A 16177-nucleotide genomic window follows, 5' to 3' on the forward strand; every position below is an offset into this window, starting at 1 on the left:
TGAGTAATTACTGCCATTCTCCTGATACATAGTTTTGTCCCACATCTTCCACCAAAATCCTGCTTAGCCTGGGGGGTGACCTTAATTTTAAGATTTATTAGGACTCTGGAAATTTTTAGGATATTGAGAAGCGTCTTCTGGAGCTGCTATTTGTAGATACTTAAAGCATTATATCAGTTAAATGAAAAGGGAAAATAAATGAGCATGCACATTAAAGAAAAATACAAGTTTGCATTTTCTGCGGGATAGGTTGGGGTTTCCAAAATTTCCAGTTGTAGAGCAGAGTTGTAGAGCAGCTTTCCTTCCGGCCTTCTCCTCATCTGTCCACAGCATACACAGTGTCCGATAAATGGTTTACTTTATGTTCTCGGTGCTCAAAATGGCCCGTGGGATTGCAAACAGCTGGCACTTTGGTCTTAGATATAATTTAAAGAAAATTCCAATTATATATATTTGTTGAAGTCCCAACTTCTTAAGTGTATTCGTGAATTGTTAAGCTCTGAAATGTAAAGATAGCTCTTCTATTTGCTCTATCTAATAATTGTTTTATTCTCATGGCTTTATTTACCCACTTAGTATTTGCTTTAAAAAAAACCAATTCTTCCACTTGGTTTTAATGTTAAATGTGGTGATTTGTTAGTGACACTTATGTTTTTGCTATTTAAAAACAAACTGCATTTCCAGGGTTGTGATATCTGGTAAGCACAAAGTGTCCTTTTTTTTTTTTTTTTTTTTTTTTTTTTTTTGGTCTATTTAGGCATGTCAGATAACTGCTAAATAGCATCAGGTGTTTACAAAAATTAGTTCTTCCACATATATGGCCCAAAGAGTGACATAATTTTTGTTTAGTATAAAATTGGTGTCAAACAGTTGAAACTTCATAGAGCGCTAAAGGATTTCTTGGTTCAAATAAGTTTAGTTCAGATGTCAGGCACATGGATGTAAAGTGTGTGATTTTATACCTAACATTTGAATACAATGTGTTTGTTTTCTAATTGTTTATAACAGAACAATAATCCAAAACTGACCAGTCTTTTCTTGCTTTAAGTATGGTTTGGGAATGAAGATTTCAGAAGTATTCCCTCAAACCTGAAAAACCTGGTGTTAGTCTTGGGTGATTTCCAGTGACCCTGTGACTCCCTTCTTCCTGCCCCCTGTGTAGATTTGGAACTGGGCAGCCATTTTTGTTTTTGGAAGGGAAAGGAGACAGATATAATGAATGACTTTTATTGTGCAATATTTCAAACTCTCTTGAATGCATTCGAATGGGATGGAAAGTGTTCTGCCCTGTGTCATAGCCAAAACAAACAAAACATATTCCCTAAACCTGGATGTGTGTTTCTCTCAAACTGGCAGTAGTTAGAGCTCAGCTCTCAAACAAGAATTTGGTTTGACAATTTTTAGCCCTTGTTCAACTGAATATTAGGATAGTTTGCAGCCAAAGCAAATATTGTGGGGAAAAATTAATACACATATTTACAGCTTGCAGGTGGCATTTTTTTTTCTTACATTCTTTTTTTCTTACTTTTTTTTCTTACAAATGTGTGGCGTTTGTCTTAAGTAATTGCATTTGTGGTGATACTTTTGAATAGACTACTTTTTTTTTTGCTGATATTTTTTAAATGAACTTCCCTCCGATAATAGTAACGCTAAATGTAAATAAATTCTACAGAAGTCCCTGAAGAGTGATAAAAGTTTAAATTTAAGTATTTAAACATTTAGAAAGACCACTAAGAATCTGAGAATTCTAGGAATATCAGACCCAGCAAATATGCAGTAAAACTCCCTTGATGGTAGCCTTCTATGGCCCCCGCAGAATTCACTCTAGTGAGTATCAATGACTCCTTTATGATGATGCCTCCAACATTGTTTACTGACTCCAACTACCCCCACTTAGGTTGTTAAGTATTCCCACCCTTTGGATCTGTAGGGAGAAAGTACTCTGCACAATCAAGATAATTCATTCTGTAATGCACCATTGTGCTTCATGACCCTGGCAACATATATTTTTTATTAGAATAATAACTTTAAATTTATGGTCACCCATGACCACGGTTTGTGCCTTAACCAAGAAATACTGGAAACATAAATTTTTGAGCCGGGCAGTCTGCTTCGAAAAGTGGTAGCAAAGACTTCATTCAATCCACCTTTTAGGTCTTTCCTTTGAAATAGAAAATACAAACGTTCATCAAATGTTTGTTTGAACAATATCAGACATCTGTGCGAATGGACTTAAGCCATCGGTTAATTTCATTGGTCGTTAACTTTTCATACAATAAACACTACAGAGAACGCTGCCTGCATCTTGCATTTCAGTTAGCAAAGTTGCACATTGCTGTGAAGATAGCTAATTACCAAGCCCTGCAAAGTCCAACTGTATTCCCATCAAGCAGCCTGACTGGCATGTTCTCAACATAAATCATTTGAAGGAGTGGGTTTTTAGTGTTGTGTGGTGTGTCTGAATGGTGGGAAATGGAAAGACTCCTGTGTTGGGTAAGTGGGTCCACGAGGTCCATGGCTCTCGGGCTGTCGAGAAGCAAAGGTGAATGTAAGATTTAAGATGGGGGAGAGAGGGGTGGAATGCAAACTTCTTGGTTAAAAAAAAAAACAAAAAACTTTTTTCTATTTTAAATGTTGCTCTAAGTTCTTCAACTTAACTATTCAGACCTAAGTGTGGATGCATAGGTTCTTTCACTAGGTTGTCTAAGAATAATTGGACACACCGAATTATCAAAGTTCTATCGTTTTTCTCAATCCCACGGGAGCCGAAGGGTTTGTGGTTTTGTTGTTTTTTTTTTCTAAAAATAAGTAAACTTATTTTTAGATTTAAAAAAAAATGTACATCTCTCAGTCAAATTGGAATCTCTTAATGTGTACTGTGGCTTCCTTTCCCCTCAGAAACCTTTTCTTTAGGTATGTACCCTGAGCCAACTGCCTTCTATTCATAACCCTTAATCAAGGCTTTAACTCTTCTACTTTGTGGGGTTTTTTTTCCAACCCACGCTATAGTAAAACATACAAACGCCCTTCTGAGGTATTCTCCTATCTCAAAGTACATAGCAAGACATACGATGCTCCCATCTCATGAATGAGATGAACAAGAGGGAAGTTTTCTCTGCCTACAGAGAGAAGAAGCAATAATAAAGCCTGGAAAGACCAGGGGCCTTCTGAAACTGGGCCCATTGCTTTCACTTGCTTCGGCTGCCTCCCTCGTCTTCCACCTGCGTGCTTAAGGAGGTCAGGCCATTTGGGTACTTGGTGGCTGTTCTTGTAAAAAATTTAGTTGGAGGAGCCCTTGAAATCAATAGCTGCTATGGGGTTTTGAATCTCATCCAGGATCTCACAAATAATCAAAATTTGCATCTCTCTTCCTAAAAGTAAGTGAATGATGAGTGTTGATTTGCCACTTGTTCTATAATATATTTGGTGAGGGGGAGGTGGGGGGGTGGGGTGGGAGAGGAGATTGGGAACAGGAAAGAAGCCAGAAGAAATAGTGTTCAAACCAGAAACCAGGACTGCCTCAGCTTTTAGATGCCAACACTTCCAACAAAGCAGCACTCTCAACCGGATCGCTGAAATGTGCCCAGTGCCCTGCTGCTGTCGTGTAAACGTCCGAGGGGATTTATATCCCCTATTTCTCCAGGAGGGGAGAACAGTTCTGGTCATAGGCCGAACACTTCCGAGGCATGTGTCCTTTTGACATTTCCCTGCCTTCCCAGGGCCGCGGCTCTGCCATCTCCACAAGCTAGGAGCTGTTACCGCCAGGCCAAAGCTGTAACAATATTAAGATGTTTTCCTCAACCTTGTCCCCAGAAAGATACTCTGTTTCCAGAAGACTCTTCTCCCCTGAGCATTACATCATGAATTGATTCAGTTCTTGGAGGAAAAAATTGGACAAAATATAATAGATTACCTCCTGGGGAAACATACTTAGGTTGTTAAGTATTCCCACCAGAAAACTAAGAAACTGCTTATATATTACTACTCTGTCCACATTTAACCTTTCACCTTATCGCGGCTGAGCAGGGTGCTTTTTTTCTGCAAAGGTTTTTGTTTTAGCGGGGGTCAGAGAGAACATTTCTCCTTTATTTTTTTTAAGGAATACAAGTATTCTTTGTTTTTGCCATCACCCGGGCTATGTCAGTTTCACGAACCAGTTTCACCAGCCCCTGTCTCCCCGTGGGCAGCGGGGGGCCAGGGGTTGCAGCTGGGGAGCAGGGAGCTGTTAGACGGATTTTAATTTTCCTTAAGGATTTTTGGCCCCCCGGGCGTCGTGGCCCACAGGAAAGATGGCCTCACATGCGGAGCATTCGGGAGGCATCACCTGGGTCGTGCGGATAGCCCGCCCGGCAAGCGGTATCTGTGTTGAAGGAAAGGATCGAGTTTCCTCTTTTCCTGGGAACCAGTTCTCGGAGAAGGATGTTTATGATTGATGAAGTCGCTCCCATCCAGTAAACAGCGCAGGAAGAAATGTGGGAGCTCTTTTCCCTTCCAAGTTCGAAAGTTGGAGCGCACAAGGGGCGGGGTACAGTTGGCCCTATACGTTTGCTGGCTTCAGATGGGGCTAAGTTGGAACAGTGAGCCGAGTGCATGGAAGAGCAGATGAGCCGCAGGGACCGGCAATAAAATAGCAAGCCTTTCATCACCCCGTGCCCAGCTGGTGACTGGAAGCCAGTCAGCATCCAGAGCCTGGTTAGCAGATTAGAGGACACCGGAGCGAGCTGGCAGCCTCCACGGGCCGGATCGCTGACGATCAGGTTGGTAGGGCCAGTTTCCTGCTCCGAGGCAGGAGCAGCCGTACCCAGTCGGTGAACCTCAGTTACTGCCTTGTCGTATAAATCTCTAATCGGGGGATTAGTGCAAGCTCCCCAGAGCACTGACATCCATTCGTTCATTCCTTAATCCCGATAAAAGCCCTTTAGTGGGCCCAGCCACGCTCCCGACTGTCGGCCTCAGAGGGCTGGGCTCCACTTCTCGGAGGTGCCCCTGAGGAAATAGGAACAGCCTCCGTGTTTAGGTGAGACGCAGTCAGGGGGGAGACTAGGTAACTGGCACATAGGACCTCTACACTTTGTGCAACTTCCTGTGAATCTAGAATTACAGTGAACCCTTGAACGACAGGGTTTTGAACTGCGTAAGTCTAGTTAGGCATCAATTTTTGACAAATACAGTACCATAAATATATTAGGATTTTCTCATTTTCTTTTTCTCTAGAGTTTACTGTGTTATGAGAATACAAGCTATCGGGGCACCTGGGTGGCTCAGTGGGTTAAGCCACTGCCTTCGGCTCAGGTCATGATCTCAGAGTCCTGGGATCGAGCCCCATATCGGGCTCTCTGCTCAGCAGGGAGCCTGCTTCCTCCTCTCTCTCTGCCTGCCTCTCTGCCTGCTTGTGATCTCTGTCTGTCAAATAAATAAATAAAATCTTAAAAAAAAAAAAAAAGAGAATACAAGCTATCACCTATATAACATACAGAGTACGTGTCAGTCCATGGTTTATGGTATCTGTAAAGCTTCTGGTCAACAGTAGGCTATTAGTAGTTGAGTTTCTTGAGAGTCAAAAGCTAGTTAACAAAGTTAGTGGATTTTCAAGTAGGGGGGCAGTGTTGGTGCCCCTGACCCCTGCGTTGTTCAAGGGTCAACGGTGAGAAGTTTAAAAAAAAAAAAAGTGCTTAGAACAGAAGAACAAAAATGCCCACTAGTTACCTTGTCTGTAAAATGGGCAAGTTAGTGGTACCTACCTCCTTTATGTGGCTGCCAGAAAAATCATCTAACACAGATGTGGTGCCCCTTGTTTTCATTATCCTTCTACACTTTTCCGTGACAGAAGCCCATTTCCTTTCTCGGGTGTCTGTCCATAGTGTGGTTGCTATAGGGTTTTCCCATGGACCCTCATTTTACATGGTCTCATTATTATGCCCACATTACAGATAAGGAAGCTGAGACTTTAAGTCATGTGACTTGCTCAAGCTCACATAGCTAGTAAGTGACAGAGCTGGAATTAGGAGTTTGTTGTGTTCTCAAGTCCATTCTCCTTTGAGGAAAATGCTGTAAATAGTCAAGGACGTGAAGGTGAGAATTTTCTCTGTGCTAGACTTGCTCATGTTATTAGAAATGCCCCTGATGGAAGGCTGTTACCCTCTGCCTCAGGATTACAGACACAAAGGCCCCCTTTGCTCCATTTGGCCGGGGGGGAGTGTGTGGCATCTTTCCACTGCTTGTCTTGCTTTCATGTTCTTAGCCACTAGCCTCGTCCTGCTTGTCTTCAAAAGGAAATCAGTCCCATTAGTACCTGAACTTCAGCCACTGAACCACCTGCTGCACTCCTTACTCCCTAGTTCTGATATCTCTGTATCAAATGGGGATTAGAGCAGACATTCATAAGAGCAAGGTTGGTGGTTATGTAATCCTGTACTGAATGCCCTGACTTTTGTTAAAATTTTATATTATCTTACTCAAAACTTTCCCTAGGGTTTTCCTAGCTGTGGAAATCAAACATTTTCATCAACCCAAAATATATTCAACTATGGTTTCACAGCAAGTGGTCACATGTGCTTTTTGGCCAAAAACAAACAGTCAAGATGGAGGAAACTTGCTAGATGTTCTCCCTAGAACTGACAGGAAGACTAGACTTCCTAGTCTGACTGAAGAACGGGGTATCCATGAGGGAGTCTTGTCCACCCTAAATCCAGTTCTGGGAATGGTTCAAGTTAAATAGGTACTTCTCCATCCTTCTGGGCACTTCAGCCCTGTGTAGAAATATATCTGAGTTTTGGGAAGCTGTTACCATTTTTGTCCAGAGACCCAGGAGGTAAGACTGCCATAAGTCCTTTGTTGAGGGCTTGGGGAGGCAAATGCTAAAAAAAAATGTTTGGCAAATGATCGCTAATTACCAGTGAGTAGAGCATAAGTTTAGTTGGCATGCTAGCTTTTAGCTGAGAGGCTGGTTAAAGTGAAGGGGTCTCTTCAACTCATTGCTCTAGTTCAGGCAGTGGTACTAAGATATTTCAGTGTGAGAATGGGAGCTCCCTTCTAAAGCAGCTAGTATCCACGTTTGGGGCATGCTACCCTGGTTTCCCCAATAGCTACTGCAAGGGGCACTGGGAACAGATATTTTAAAAACTTTTCTACTGCATGATGGTCCTATTTAACCTGTATGTACCATGTGCCATAAACACTGATGCCATAAAACGTCAGTTAGAAACTTTCAAGATCTAGTATTTTTGTGCTTGTAGTTTGGAAGCCCTGAGATATGCAAATGTGTAAAACAACTTTAGAAAATTATAGAATGATAGAGATGAAGAACAAAATAGGGACTTTTTTTTTTTTTTTCCCAAACTTCTCGCTTTGTATGTATGGAAACTGATGGCCATGGACTTGGAACCACTTGCTCACTCCTTGCCAGGATAAGGTCTGTGGATTACAGGGCGTGTGTCTTTTCCCTCTGCATGTTGCTTTTGTGGGATATATGATATTCTGTCACCTAACCATGTCCTAGCCTTCTTGAAAGGACCACCAACTGGGCTTTCTGTGTATTGTGTATCGACCACAGCAACAGGCTCGCTGCTGGTCACAGAACAGATGTCATAGATGCTTGTTGAGGGACTGAGGGGCCAGGCTATGTAATGATACACCTGGCTTAGGGGCTGAGACTATTGTTTCTGTTGGAAAAGCATGTAATCCAAATTCATTCTACACCCTTGGGACAGATGTTGAGTAGGGGCAGCGGGAGGCTGGCTAAGCCTCCTGCAATCATTCCAGTATTTCTCAAAGCGTGGCCCACTTTAAACAAGTCAGGGAACTTATTTAAAAGACGGGTGACAACAATCTTGTCCCATTTGAAGATCAGTGTCCCTGTTGACCCGCTGCTTGTAGCAGCTGCTGGACCCTGAGACACACAGATCTCGAGCTTCTTATGCTCTCTGCTTTCTAATCATTTTGTAAGCTTTACCTTGATGTCAGTTGCCAGTGAGACCTCTGTGGGTCAAGAGCAAGGGATTTGGAGTGAGACCTGAGTTTGAATCTCAGTGCCCCAATTACTGTATTATTGGCTGAATTACTTAGCTCTTGGGACCTCTCAGTTGCTACATCTGTAAAATGAGGGTAAAAAATAATATTTTCTCTTGCAATAACTGGGAGGGTTGAATTATGTAGTGATTATGGGTAAAGGTCCCTGTTCAGTGCTTGGCATGTGATTGAATAAGATAACATTAAGTTTCACTTTTTCTAATGTGATTTCAGACTTACAGAGATTTCAGGCTTAAAGAAAAGTTAACAGAAATACTATAAATCACCTTCACTAAGATTCCCCAAAGATTAGTATTTTACTGCATCTGCTTTCTCTCAAGAAAGGCATATCTGTATAGACGGATAAATAGATCTATGTCTATATAGATCCCGATCTTTGACTTATAAGGGTTACCTCCCAATAAACTTATCCTAGATTGGAAATCTCCTAAGTCGAAATGCATTTAAGGTGCCTAATCTACCCATCACAGAGCTCAGCCTAGCCGACCTTAAACGTGGTCAAAACACTGACATTAGCCTACAGCTGGGCAAAATCGTCTGACACAAAGCTTGTTTGATGATAATGTGTTGACTCTCTCATGTAGTTATTAAATACCGTACTGAACATGACAAGAGAATAGTCGTGTGGGTACAGTATGGTGCTAAGCGGATGCATTGCTCACCCTCATGATGGCGTGGCTTACTGGGAGCTACTGTCACTGCCCTACATTATGAGACAGGATTGTGCCCCTTGTCATAGCTCAGGAAGAGATCCAAATCCCGAATTTGGAGTCTGGATTCTATTGAATGCATATCACTTTTGCATTATCGCAAAGTCAAATCACTGAGTTGAAAGGTTCTAAGTTGGGGACCGTAATAACTGTCTACCTCTATATCCATGTTTGTCTATCTGTAAATATATTTTTTTTCTGAACCACTTAATAAGGTTGCAGATATGATGCCTCTGTATGCCTGAATTCCTCAGTGTAAACCTCCTGAAAACACGGGATAGCATGTCATGATGATTATTATTAAGGGGCTCTAATTACAGTGATGGGAATACTTCCACAGTTCCGCAGTGTTTCTCTGTCTCTGATTCAGATCAGGAGCCAACTGTCTTTTAATGAGCATGTATTATGTGCCAGCCATAGTCCTGGAGGCTTTGGAAAATATTCCATCGGATTCTCTCAAGAGCATCAAGAAGCAGATATTATTAACAACATTTTGCAGAACATAGTAACTAAAGAGATGTAAGGAGTTAGTAAATTTCCAGCAGGAACTCAATTAGTGGAAGACGAGGGATTTGAACCCATTTCTGAGTCCTCGAAGCCCTGTGTGCTTTCTTAAACCACACTCAACAAAAACAGTGTTCTTTGTTCTAGATTGCTGACCACATTCTATTATAAAAATGGAGAAAGTAAGAAAAACCAGGAGCAGCTCTACTGGGGCCCTGAGATCCTCCGCGCGCTAATCTTGGCTAACCTGTCACGTGCTTCTGTGGCTGGAGATATTGGGGCTTTGTTTTCACAGTTCTTCCTAATTCTGATGAGCTCTCCAGAACTCTATTTCAAAGTAATTGTAATCCTTTTGTGTAGTTTTGTTGCTGGCTGGAAACCAACACTTTATCTTCAGATACCTCTAGTCAGGTTTATTTTTTGAAATGAAGGTTTATTTTCTCAGGGAGTGCTGACGATATTGTTAACATTTTGGTGGTTAGGACTTGAGAAACTGGAGATGTGGTCTGGTGGCGTGCCTTTAGCTCAGGCCAGACTCGAGCAGCAAGCAAGAGCTGTCGATTTGCTCTCTTTCTCAGCTAACTGGAGCTGATTGGTCTGACTCAATGTTCTCATGCCTAAACACGGAGAATAATAACAAGCACAATCCATTGGGGTGACATATCCTTTAGAGATTTTCACTGAGGAATTCTGGGGCGACCCTTTTGGTACCAGGACTAATTTACTTCAAGTAAAATCCTGTGCTTTAATCATCAGCCCTGGCTTTCAGTCGCGTTAAAAAATTCAAATTCAGTGGGAAAAGAATATTGATTCACAGACCAGCCACTTTAATAGAAAATTCCAGGTTGCTTGGGAACCACAAGTTAGCCATTGTTTGGCCAAGACAAGAGACCGTGTCTGGGAATATTTGGGGTCCCTGCTTGCAGAGCTTGGAAACGGGGAAACAGTCCCCTCTGGAGGTCGACAACTCAGGCTCCATAGCCAGACTCATCTGGGTTGGGGATTCAGCTCCACTGCCTAGCTGTGTGACCCGGAGCAAGGTAATCTCAGATTCATGGTCTATAACAATGGCAGTGTTTTTCGTTCAAGTGATTTTGTGAGACTTAATGTAAGTAAAACACCTTGTATATAGATGGTAGCTCTTAAAAGATTCTCAAAATGGTGGCTAGTTAGAAAAGCAATAAACTTGAGTGGGGTCAACCCCAATTTTTTCTGTATTCTTTTCCTTCCTCTGCTGCTGCTTTCTCCTTTCCTGTTCTCTCCCTATCCTTCCCACACTCTCCCCGTTCCTCTCCCCTACCCCAGCCCCATTCTGGATGACGTTAATTATTAGAGAACATCCAGTTCTTGGCATTCTATGTAGAAGAAATCAGTGATTTTGAGGACCCTAAAGAGAATCATTGATTTTGTAAAAGCTTAATGAAAAGTCAACAATCAAACAAAAGCTTTTTCCCCTCTGAATCATTATATTCTGTTGTTCCTGAACATCTGGGCAGAGGGGAGGGCTGCCTTCGCTGGGGCCTCAAAACACAGCTTCTTGGGCTGTAGCTATGTCTCTGTTTATGCCTCATTTGGAACATAAGCCATCATTCCAGGATTCTCTTTCTGGAGCTGCCACTAACTATGTGGGTGAATTATTTTCCAACTTTGAACTTCAGTTTTTAAAATGGAACAAGCCAGGCGAGACTTACTATAATTGATGGAAGTCGATGAAAATACCACTCAGATTTAATGCTTAATCGTATACTCTTATGTCGTTTCCTGTGTATCCATCTTGTCTTGACAGCCAGCTCTTCAAGCAGGGGGACAGTGTCACACTCCACAGGAAAGAACATAAGGTTTAGAAGTAGGGGCCTTGGGTTCAAGTCCCAGCTCTGTGACCTACCAGCCTGTGTGACCTTGGGTGAGTCGCCACACCCCCACCATCCGTGCTTTCCTCTGCTACAAAATGGGGTTGATGCACCCTTTAAAAACACAAGGTTATTGTGAGGACTAAATAAGGTAATAATTAATATAGCACTTGCTAAACTTAAAAAAGAGGTTCATTATCATTCATTGTATTGCCCACAGAGCCTACCACTAGGCAAATTATGTAAGTTTTTGTTGAATGTCATCTGTTTTAAGAACAAAGCTAAGACTTGGTATTATTGATTTTAAATTCACTGAAGAAGAGTATTGTTGGTATATGATTAAAACATTTCATTTCCAATGCAAAACTTTAAACACAAAAAATATGCTTTCAAAACCAGTAAAGGCTTTGAGTAATGTTATGTAAATAATATTGATGTTAATATTCTCTAGGTGCCTTAAGATTTATGTGATAAGAATAAATACCAAAATTAAACCTGAAATGAAATACTAGTGCTCTCAGTGGGATTAATTTTGTGAGGCTCCCTGTGCATAGTACATCGCTCTTAAATTTACATAGATAAATTTTAAAAGTTATTTTCTAATTATAAAATAATATTGTAGAAGATAGTAAAGTATAAATGCAAAACCAGTTGTATTACTTAGAGTTCTCCAGAGAAACAGAACTAATAGGATATATTTTATATATAGATATATATAAAGAGATTCATTATAAGAAATTGGCTCATGCAATTATGGAAACAGAGTCCCAAGATCTGCAGTTGGCAAGGCAGAGACCCAGGAGTGCCAGTACTGTAGTTTCACTCTGAGCCTGTTTCAGGAAGCAGAAGACCAATGTCCCAGCTGAAAGACAGTCAGACAGAGGGGTCCCTCTTACCCCACCTTGTTATTCTATTCAGGTCTTCAACTGATTGGGTAAGGCCCACCCACAGTGGGGAGAGCAATCTCTTTACTCAGTCTAATAATTCAGATATTAGTCTCATCCTAAACCATCCTCACAGACACACCCAAAATAATGTTTGACAAAATATCTGGCCAAGCCAAGTGGACACATAAAATTTATCATCATACTAGTATAATAGATTACTGGGAAATGCAGAAGGAAAAGAACTGCCCAGATTCCACCACCCAAAGATAACCATTATTAGAGATCTGACATGTTACACATGTTTCTTTTCACTCTTTTCTGTTTGGTTTGTTTAGTGTGCCATGGATCAGTTTTTTAATCACTTGTTCTATTTGACTACAGGGTTCATGTTGTCTCTTCTTATTTACTTAGAAAAGTATCTAAAATTTCCATGCCTCTAGTTTTGCACTTCTAAAACAATTATTTTCGAAAACCTGCCTTGAATATATGACACTGTCATTATAACCAAATTAAATGAGCATGACCCACAACCCTGTGTCTCACCCAAAGGAGAGAGAAGTGACATCCAAGTTAAGGAGGCAGAGGTTGGGGACAGGGGAGGTATTGGGAATTCCTGAGAGACTCCAGGGAATTCCATCCCCTTTCTCCAAGCTGATGCCTATGTTGGAAATGTCCCCAGATGGTCGGCCTATTGCTTTTCCCCCTGATCCAGCACTGAAGGCGTTAATAGCCCATCTCACCCTCCTTGTGTCTCCAGGCTGAGGTGTGAGCAACTAGGGAACCCCCAATAAATTAAGGACGGCAGCCTTTCTGAGGAGGGAGAGGTGGCTTGTTCAGCATTTTAAGCCTTTTAGTTGGTGTCCTTTATTACTGATTGATTTACTGGATATTTGCGCAGTGGGCAGGGGGATTTGAAATATAACATAAGCGCTTCCTGAGATGTCAGTACTCTAATGTTAGTGGTCTGCACGAGGATGTAATTCATATCTGCAGGTGCTTACTCTAGTATCAAATACTTCAATAACATCATGCCTGTGGAATCCACTACTCCCAAGTGCCCTATTTGTATTCTGATATGCCCACGTCTTTTCCTATGTGTGTTTTCCTTTCTTAAGGAGCTCTCATTTCCTTCAATAGGATATGTTTTATTTCATCCCTTTTCCTGCATTTACTCATATTAATGTCACCGCATTTGCTGGTAATAGCCGAGCCTGGAAATACCCCGCACAGCCACGGAAATGCTAGCCTGTGGTGCGTTATGATGAAGGAATGGCATGGAACCAGTGGAAGTAACGATTTCTTTTGGAGTGTTAATGAAATGTTGCCCAGTGAGAGAACACATGAGGGAACAAGTCCAGAGAACATGGTGGCGTTTCCCTAGAACCGGCAGGGTTGGGGAACCAGGAAGGAGAATTTAGAGTTTTGGATACTTCATTTCTAGTCAGAAAGATCTGGGTTGATTGATGGAAGCCTGGCACAGTCAAAATATCCCTTGGGGTCTTGTGTTGATTCCCCCCATCATAGTGCAATAGCTGAATGTTTTCGATTGGCCCACATAGAAGACTTTGAATAACTGAAGCCCCTAGATCTGCTGGGTGGGACCATGGTGATAAAGTGCTGTCTTTTGGGCAAGGTCCACTCTCCTTCTCTTTTTCTAGCGCTTCACCTATGTATCGGGGAGACTGATGCAGGCAGGCAAGCAGTCCTGCTTAGAAGAAGGAGAATCTGCTCAGGACCTAAGGTGAATTTGTTTTATCCTCTCCCTAGCCTCCACATTTTCCATTAATAGGATGGAGCTAGCACTTGGTCTGCTATTTGTCTCCCAAGAAAGTGTAGAGAGAAAACATGTTTTTTGGTAATGTTGCAGGATATAGGACATTATAAGCATGTATAAAGGCACCAAGAATTGTGTTCAAAATTACTTGCTTAGAACACAAAATGAATTTTCCTCCAGAATCTATTTTGCATTGTTGGATGCAGATAATTACTACAGTCCTCTAGTATTAATGTGCAGATAGATTTATAGATGCTTTAGTTCAAATGGTATAGGTTTACTCTTCCCCATGTCTGTTAAATTCTTATTTTATCGGCTAATAAAAATGTAGGGTAGAGGGACCATTGTCCCACTGTTAGGAACAGAGACTCTGGAGGGAAGACTTGAGGGTACAGGGGACACTGGCAAAGGCAGCCCTTCATAGGCTTGGGCTGTTATAAGTCAGCAAACCCAATATGTAGTGTGTTATATATTATCTATAATATATGGATATTGTGAGATGTGTATATATATATATATATATATATATATATATGATATAAGCTATAATATGTATAGCTTATATATGTGTGTATGTGTGCGTGTTTCCTATAATAAGATACAGGATGGAACCCCTGGGGTTTGCTGTGGGTGGCCAGCTTTCCATTTTAGGCTGTGGGTTTAGAAATATTTCCTTTTTGCCTGAACTGCTGAGGTGTCTGTAGGGGAAAGACAAAAACAGATACTGTGAATTTGAGCCCTGCCAAAGAATTAGTCCTGGGATCTTGGAAACTTTGGGAAAATATAGTTTTAAAAGACGGGATCTTGAAGAATTTTAGGACAAATATTTCTTGGTTGCAGTAAAACCAGCTTAGTGGGACCTTGGTGTTGCAAACTTAAAGATCTTTTCCTTCTTGGAAAGGATGTTTTCAAATCAATTAGAGTCTCTAAGAAGCATAAGCTGTTCTGCAGAATAATGTAGACAATTGTCTTTGTGGGTAAATTGTATCTCCACAGATTATTTTCTTTTTTAGGAAAAAATTTCTCCCCCCATTCAGATTTTGATAGCCCTCTCACTAAAAATGATTGTTGGCTCCTGATAAAGGCATTCCTCAGCCGGAAGATCAGGAGCAAACCCCAGACAAGGCTGATAGAGGGACCCTGAGTTGAGACCAAACCAAGTACTTAAGACTCTGTGTGAAGGGCCCACGGGAATGTTATTCCAAACAAAATAATCCAGCTCTAAGTAGCTTGCTGATGGTGGAATCCTGGGCTCCACCAGATGGGAGAGATTTGGGGTGAGCTACTTGAGGTCAGGGGACTGAGTTTTCTCTAAGAGTGAAAATCTCTATGGTCAATCACCCAGCAAGGGGAGAGATCCAGGGTGGAGAAGGAAAATGGAGGTGGTGTTGGGGTACAAAGAAGATGGGGCATTGAAGACATGACTTTTCATGGAAAGAAGGGATACTAGAGGCCCTTCTAGCTCCAGTGATAGAGAGGACATAAAAGGAGGTTGGACCTTGGGACAGGTTTCAGGCCGGTGGACAAGAGGTAGGAGAGTGGGGGGGGATCAAACACCTAATTAGATTAGGGGGCAATGGAAGCACCCATTGAGTTTGCCCAGGCAAGGTGCTTTCTGTTGACAGAGTTCATCATAGGGATGTTCTGAGGGTTGCTTTGAATGTGCAAGTCCTACAAATCTTTTGTTAAATTTATGTGTATTTCATATTATTTGTTATTATAAATGGTATTGTTTTAAACTTCATTTTCCAATTGTTGCTTGCTACTACACACACACACACACACACACCATATATATATCATTATATATATATAATTGATTTTTATATATTAATTTTTCATCCTGAAACCTTGCCAAATTCACTTATTAGTTTTAGTAGTTTTCTTGTATTTGTTCTAATCTTTCTGACTTTGGTTCTTTTAAAATACCTTTTATGGGGCGCCTGGGTGGCTCAGTGGGTTAAAGCCACTGCCTTCGGCTCAGGTCATGATCCCAGGGTCCTGGGATCGAGCCCCGCATCGGGCTCTTTGCTCAGCGGGGAGCCTGCTTCCCTTCCTCTCTCTCTCTGCCTGCCTCTCTGCCTACTTGTGATCTCTGTCTGTCAAATAAGTAAATAAAATCTTAAAAAAAAAAATAAATAAAATAAAATACCTTTTATGTCTCAGGGTACCTAAGTGGCACACTTGGTTGAGTTTCTGACTCTTGGTTTCCACTCAGGTCTGATCTCAGGGTTGTGAGGTCAAATCTTGCATCAGGCTCTGCATTCAGCACGCAGTCTGCTTGTGTTTCTCTTTCCCTCTCCCCCACTGTACTCTCGCTCTCTCTCTAAAATAAATAAAATAAATCTTGAAAAAAAAAACCTTCTGTGTCTCTATTTAGCTTGTTCTATCTTTCCTCTAGCATCTTGAATATATGGAATACAG

Source organism: Lutra lutra, chromosome 2 (genome assembly GCF_902655055.1).
Source record: "Lutra lutra chromosome 2, mLutLut1.2, whole genome shotgun sequence".
Taxonomy (NCBI): Eukaryota; Metazoa; Chordata; class Mammalia; order Carnivora; family Mustelidae; genus Lutra; species Lutra lutra.